Source organism: Balaenoptera musculus, chromosome 14 (genome assembly GCF_009873245.2).
Source record: "Balaenoptera musculus isolate JJ_BM4_2016_0621 chromosome 14, mBalMus1.pri.v3, whole genome shotgun sequence".
NCBI classification, from domain to species: Eukaryota; Metazoa; Chordata; class Mammalia; order Artiodactyla; family Balaenopteridae; genus Balaenoptera; species Balaenoptera musculus.
In genome coordinates this window covers 27,086,679-27,092,633 of record NC_045798.1, presented here as the reverse complement: position 1 = coordinate 27,092,633, position 5,955 = coordinate 27,086,679, and the positions used below count along the sequence as shown (strand labels likewise).

General features: G+C 42.7%; 1 non-coding gene across 1 annotated transcript; it reads right to left on the bottom strand.

Moving 5' to 3' along the window:
• Positions 1-272: 272 nt before the first annotated feature.
• TRNAG-CCC lies at positions 273-345 on the bottom strand. The gene has a single exon. It is a non-coding gene; the product is annotated as a tRNA-Gly (tRNA).
• Between the last annotated feature and the right edge of the window lie 5,610 nt (positions 346-5,955).

The window sequence follows — 5,955 nt, the reverse complement described above, 5'->3', positions numbered from 1 at the left end:
TTTAGGGGAAAACAATGGTCTCCCAACTTCTTAGTCTGTTCCTCTGTGTACCAACCAGAGCAACCAGAGGCTTCATCTCTCTCTGGCCACTCAGCCCTTCCTGTCCCTGGAATTCTTTCTTGCAAACAGTTTGGTGCTTTATCTTTTATTTATTTAGTTTTAAAATATTTATTTTTTTAATTTATTTATTTGGCTGCACCAGGTCTTGGTTGTGGCACACGGGATCTTCACTGCGGCACGCAGGATCCTTAGTTGCGGCATGCGGGATCTAGCTCCCTGACCAGGGATCGAACCTGGGCCCCCTGCATTGGGAGTGCAGAGTCTTAACCACTGGACCACCAGGGAAGTCCCTTAATCTTTTATTTTTATGACAACTTGATTCACATACCATAATACTCACCAGCTTAAAATGTACAGTTCTGTGTTTTTTTTTGTATCCACGTAATTGTGCAACCATCACCACTGTCTAATTTCAGAACATTTAATCACCCCAGAAAGAAACCCTGTACCTGTTAGCAGTCACTTCCCATCCCCCAACCCCCAACCCTCTGGAAACCATTAATCTACTCTTTGTCTCTATAGATTTGCCTATTCATACAAATAAAATCAGACAACATGTGGTCTTTTGTAACTGGCTTTCACTTAGCATAATGTTTTCAAGATTTATCTGTATGGTATCACCACTTTATTCTTTTTTTTTTTTTTTTTTTGCACTGTGGGACACGTGGGATCCTACCCCGACCCGTGCCCCCTGCATTGGAAACGCGGAGCCTTAACCACTGGCCAGTGGTTTTCCAAAGCAGCTGCACCAACTTACCATTCCCACCAGCAGTGTACGAGGGTTCCAATTATTCCATATTGTCTTCAACACTTATTATTATCTGACTTTTTGACAACAGCCATCCTAGGGAGTGCATCGCACTGTGGTTTTGGTTTGCATTTCCCTAAAGACTACTGATGTTAAGAATCTTTCCATGTGCTTATTGGACATTTGTATGTCTTCTTTGAAGAAATGTCTATTCAGATCCTTCGTGCATTTTTAAATTGGGCTATTTATCATTTTGTTGTTGAGTTGTGAGAGTTCTTTATATATTCTAGATACAATCCCCTTATCAGATATATGATTTGCAAAGTTTTTCCTGTTCTGTGGATTTTAATCTTTTCCTTTTTTTTTTTTTTTTTTTGGCTGAGCCACGCAGCTTGCAGGATCTTAGTTCCCTGACCAGGGACTGAACCCTGGCCACAGCAGTAAAAGCGCCGAGTCCTAACCACTGGACCACCAGGGAATTCCCTCTTTTAACTTTCTTGGTGGTATCCATTGAACACAAAAGTTTTTAATTTTGTTTTTATTTATTTATTTTTTTGGCCACACCGTGCAGCATGCAGGATCTTAGTTCCCCAACCAGGGATCAAACCTGTGCCCCCTGCAGTGGAAGCGCTGAGTCTCAGCTGGACCGCCAGAGAAGTCCCCAGTTTTTAATTTTGATGAATTCCAATTCATCTATATTTTTCTTAGGTTGCTTGAACTTTTGGTGTCATGTTTGTGAAACCGTTACCCGAAAACTGCATTTCCCCCTTGGTGGGTATCTAACAAAAGACAACACCAAGTCAAAGAGCTGGAGAAGGAAGGATTTATTACTTGCAGCAAGTAAGGAGAACACCAGGGTTACTTCCCAAAGCAGAGTCTCTCTGACCAGCAAAATTGAGGATGACTTAAGCTGAGGGTGCATACATGTTCATGAAGGGGCTTGAGCAGAGGAGAATTCAGCCTAGAATTGTGGCAAAGGTTGACAGAGTCCAGGCTCTAGCTGATTGGATCATGAGGGTCAGAAAAAGTCAACACCGTCATTCCTTAGGTTCCAGTTAATCTGGTTATGTCAAGAAATTATGTCTGGTTCTCTTCTTCAGGGACCTCCTACCCTATCTGCCTACAAAACCATTGCCTAATCCACTGTCATAAAGAGTTACTCCTATGTTTTCTTGTAAGAGTTTGTTTAGAGTTTAGCTAAACTACTAGATAACATTGTCTCGGGACCCATTTTGTGTGGCCAGGCAGCCTGCGGGGGTCTTGAACTGATAATAACCCCTCCCAAGAGTGCATGCCCTAGATAACAGCCTACAGACTCACAGGTAAATAATGTAAGTTCCTGATATGAATTCCTCAACTGTCCTCCTGATAAGCATTCTCTCCCACCTCCCAGGAATGGCCCCTTGTGTGATCCTCAGATAAGCTTGCCAGAACCCCACTCTTTTTGCTTTGAACTGACCAATCCAAACTCAGCCGGAAACCCCAAAGCACTCTACCTGCAGACCCTAATAAAAGCCTGTCCCCCAGGTCCTGCCATGCTTTCTGCCTGCACTATGCCTTAGCCTCCTGGTGTGGCCCCTCACAGTGTGTGGTGTACTTCTTCCAGAACCTGTAACAAATTTCTCTCTCAGTTCCTTCCTGGTCTTTTGTGGATCAGAGATTCCTCACCCAACACCCTCAGGGCTCCACTTAACAAATGTTAATTTAACAAAGTCACAACAGCATTTTTATAGTTTCAGCTCTTATATTTAGGTCTTCGGTCAATTTTGAGTTAATTTTTGTATGTCATGTGAGGTAGGGGTCCAACTTCATTCATTTATTTGCATGAGGATACCCTGTTGTTCCAGACTATTCTTTGCCCCACTGAGTCGTTTTGGCACTCTTGTCAAAAATCGACTGGCCATCAGGAGAATAAGAAGACAAGCCACAGACTAGGAGAAAATATCTGCAAAAGACATATCTGATAAACGACTGTTACCCAAAATATACAAAGAACACTTAAAACTCAACAATAAGAAAACCAGGGCTTCCTTGGTGGCACAGTGGTTAAGAATCCTCCTGCCAATGCAGGGGACACGGGTTCAAGCCCTGGTCCGGGAAGATCCCACATGACACGGAGCAACTAAGCCTGTGCACCAAAACTACTGAGCCTGCACTCTAGAGCCCGTGTGCCACAACTACTGAAGCCCCCGTGCCTAGAGCCTGTGCTCCGCAACAAGAGAAGCCACCGCAATGAGAAGACTGTACACCACAACGAAGAGTAGCCCCCGTTCACCGCAACCAGAGAAAAGCCCGTGCGCAGCAACGAAGACCCAACATAGCCAAAAATAAAATAAATAAGTTAAAAAAAAAGAAAAGAAAACCAACAGCCCAATTAAAAATGGGCAAAAGAAAAAAAAAAAATGGGCAAAAGATCTGAACAGACACCTCACCAAAGAAGATATACAAATGGCAAATAAGAATATCAAAAGATGTTCAACATCATATGTCCTTAGAGAATTGCAAATTAAAACAACAGTGAGAGGGCTTCCCTGGTGGCGCAGTGGTTGAGAATCTGCCTGCCAATGCAGGGGACACGGGTTCGAGCCCTGGTCTGGGAAGATCCCACATGCCGCGGAGCAACTAGGCCCGTGAGCCACAACTACTGAGCCTGCGTGTCTGGAGCCTGTGCTCTGCAACAAAAGAGGCCGCGATAGTGCGAGGCCCGTGCACCGCGATGAAGAGTGACCCCCACTCGCCACAACTAGAGAAAGCCCTTGCACAGAAACGAAGACCCAACACAGCCAAAAGTAAATTAATTAATTAATTAATTTAAAAAAACCAAAAAAAACAAAACAACAGTGAGATACCACAACACACCTATTAGAATGGCCAAAATCCAATACATTGACAACAACAAATGCTGGTGAGGATGTGGAGCAACAGGAACTCTCAGTCAGTGCTGGTGGGAACACAGAACATTCTGGTGGGCTACCTTGGAAGACAGTTTGGTGATTTTTCACAAAACTAAACATATTCTTATCATATGATTCAGTAATCACACTCCTTGGTATTCACCCAAAAGAGTTGAAAACTTACTTCTGCACAAAAACCTGCACATGGATGTTTATAGCAGATTTATTCATACTTACCAAACTTGGAAGCAACCAAAATGTCCTTCAGGGGAATTCCCTGGTGGTCCAGTGGTTAGGACTCCACACTCTCACTGCCGAGGGCCTCAGTTCAACCCCTGGTTGGGGAACTAAAATCCCACAAGCCGCTCAGCACGGCCAAAAAAAAAAAAATGTCCTTCAGTAGGTGAATGGGTAAATAAACTGTTGTACATCCAGACAAGAAATATTAACACTAAAAAGAAATGAGCTATCAAGCCATGAAAAGACATATGACCAAAAAAAAAAAAAAAAAAAGGACATAAGACAACCTTAAACTCATACACTCGTATCTGAAAAGGTTACATACTGTATGATTCCAACTGCATGACATTCTGGAAAAGGCAAAACTGTGGAGCCAATAAAAAGATCAGTGGTTGCCAGAGGTTAGTGGGGAAGGAGGGATGAATAGGTGATGCACAGAGGATTTTTACAGTGCTGAAACAATTCTGCATGATACTGTAATGGTGTATATGTGTCATTATACATTCTTCAAAACCCATAGCATGTACGTGACCGAGAGTGAACCCTGATGTAAACTGTGGACTGGAGGTGATAATAATGTGTCAATGTAGGTTCATCGATTACACCCAGTGTACCAATCTGGCAGAGGATGTTGATAGTGGAGGAGGCTGTGCATGTGTAGGGGCGGGGGTATGTGGGAACTCCACCTTTTGTTTAATTTTCCTGCAAACGTAAAACTGCTCTAAAAAATAAAGTCTATTTTTTTAAATCAAAAGGCCATAAACTGGCCATAAATTTAAATTGGCTATAAATTTGTAAAAGTTAACTGGACGGGGCTTCCGTGGTGGCTCAGTGGTTAAGAATCCACCTGCCAATGCAGGGGACACGGGTTCGAGCCCTGGTCCGGGAAGATCCCACATGCCGCAGAGCAACTAAGCCTGTGTGCCACAACTACTGAGCCTGTGCTCTAGAGCCCACAAGCCACAACTACTGAGCCTGGGTGCCACAACTACTGAAGCCTGCGTGCCTAGAGCCTGTGCTCTGCAATGAGAAGCCCGCGCACCGCAATAAAGACCCAATGCAGCCAAAAGTAAATAAAATAAATAAATTTATTTAAAAAAAAGTTAACTGGACATATTTTTGGACTCTCAATCCTATTTCACTGATCTATATGTCTATCCTTATTTCAATAACACACTTTTTTTGTTTTAATATTTATTTATTTGGCTGCACCGGGTCTTAGTTGCAACACATGGGATCTCCATTGCTGCGTGCAGGATCTTCGTTGTGGCATGCGGGATCTTTTGGTCCCGGCGTGCAGAATCTTTAGTTGCGGCATGTGGGATCTAGTTCCGTGACCAGGGATCGAACCCAGGCCCCCTGCATTGGGAGTGTGGAGTCTTAGCCACTGGGCCACCAGGGAAGTCCCTGTAACACACTGTCTTGATTACTGTAGCTTTGTAGTCAGTTTAGAAATAAGGAAGTGTGAGTCCTCCAACTTTGTTCATTTTCAAAATTGTTTTGGCTATTCTGGGTCCCTTGCATCTCCATATGATCTTTAGGATCAGCTTGATAATTTCTGCAAAATAGGCAGTTGGGATCTTGATAGGGATTGCACTGAATATGCAGACCAATCTGGGGAATATACTGCCATCTTGACCATATGAAGTCTTCTAGTCCATGAACATGGGTTGTGTTTCCGCTTGTTTAGGTCTTCTTTAATTTTTTTCAATGATGTTTAGCACATTTTCATGTACAAGTCTTGCATTTCTTTTGTTAAATTTATTCTAAGTATGTTTAAAAATAAATTTATTATTTTTGATGCTATGTAAGCAGAATTGTTTTCTTAATTTCATTTCTGAATAGTTCATTGCTAGTGTATAGAAATGTAATTGATTTTTATTTATTTATTTATTTATTTATTTATTTATTTATTTATGGTTGTGTTGAGTCTTTGCTGCTGTACGCGGGCTTTCTCTGGTTGCGGTGAGCGGGGGCTACTCTTCGTTGCAGTGTGCGGCTTCTCATTGCGGT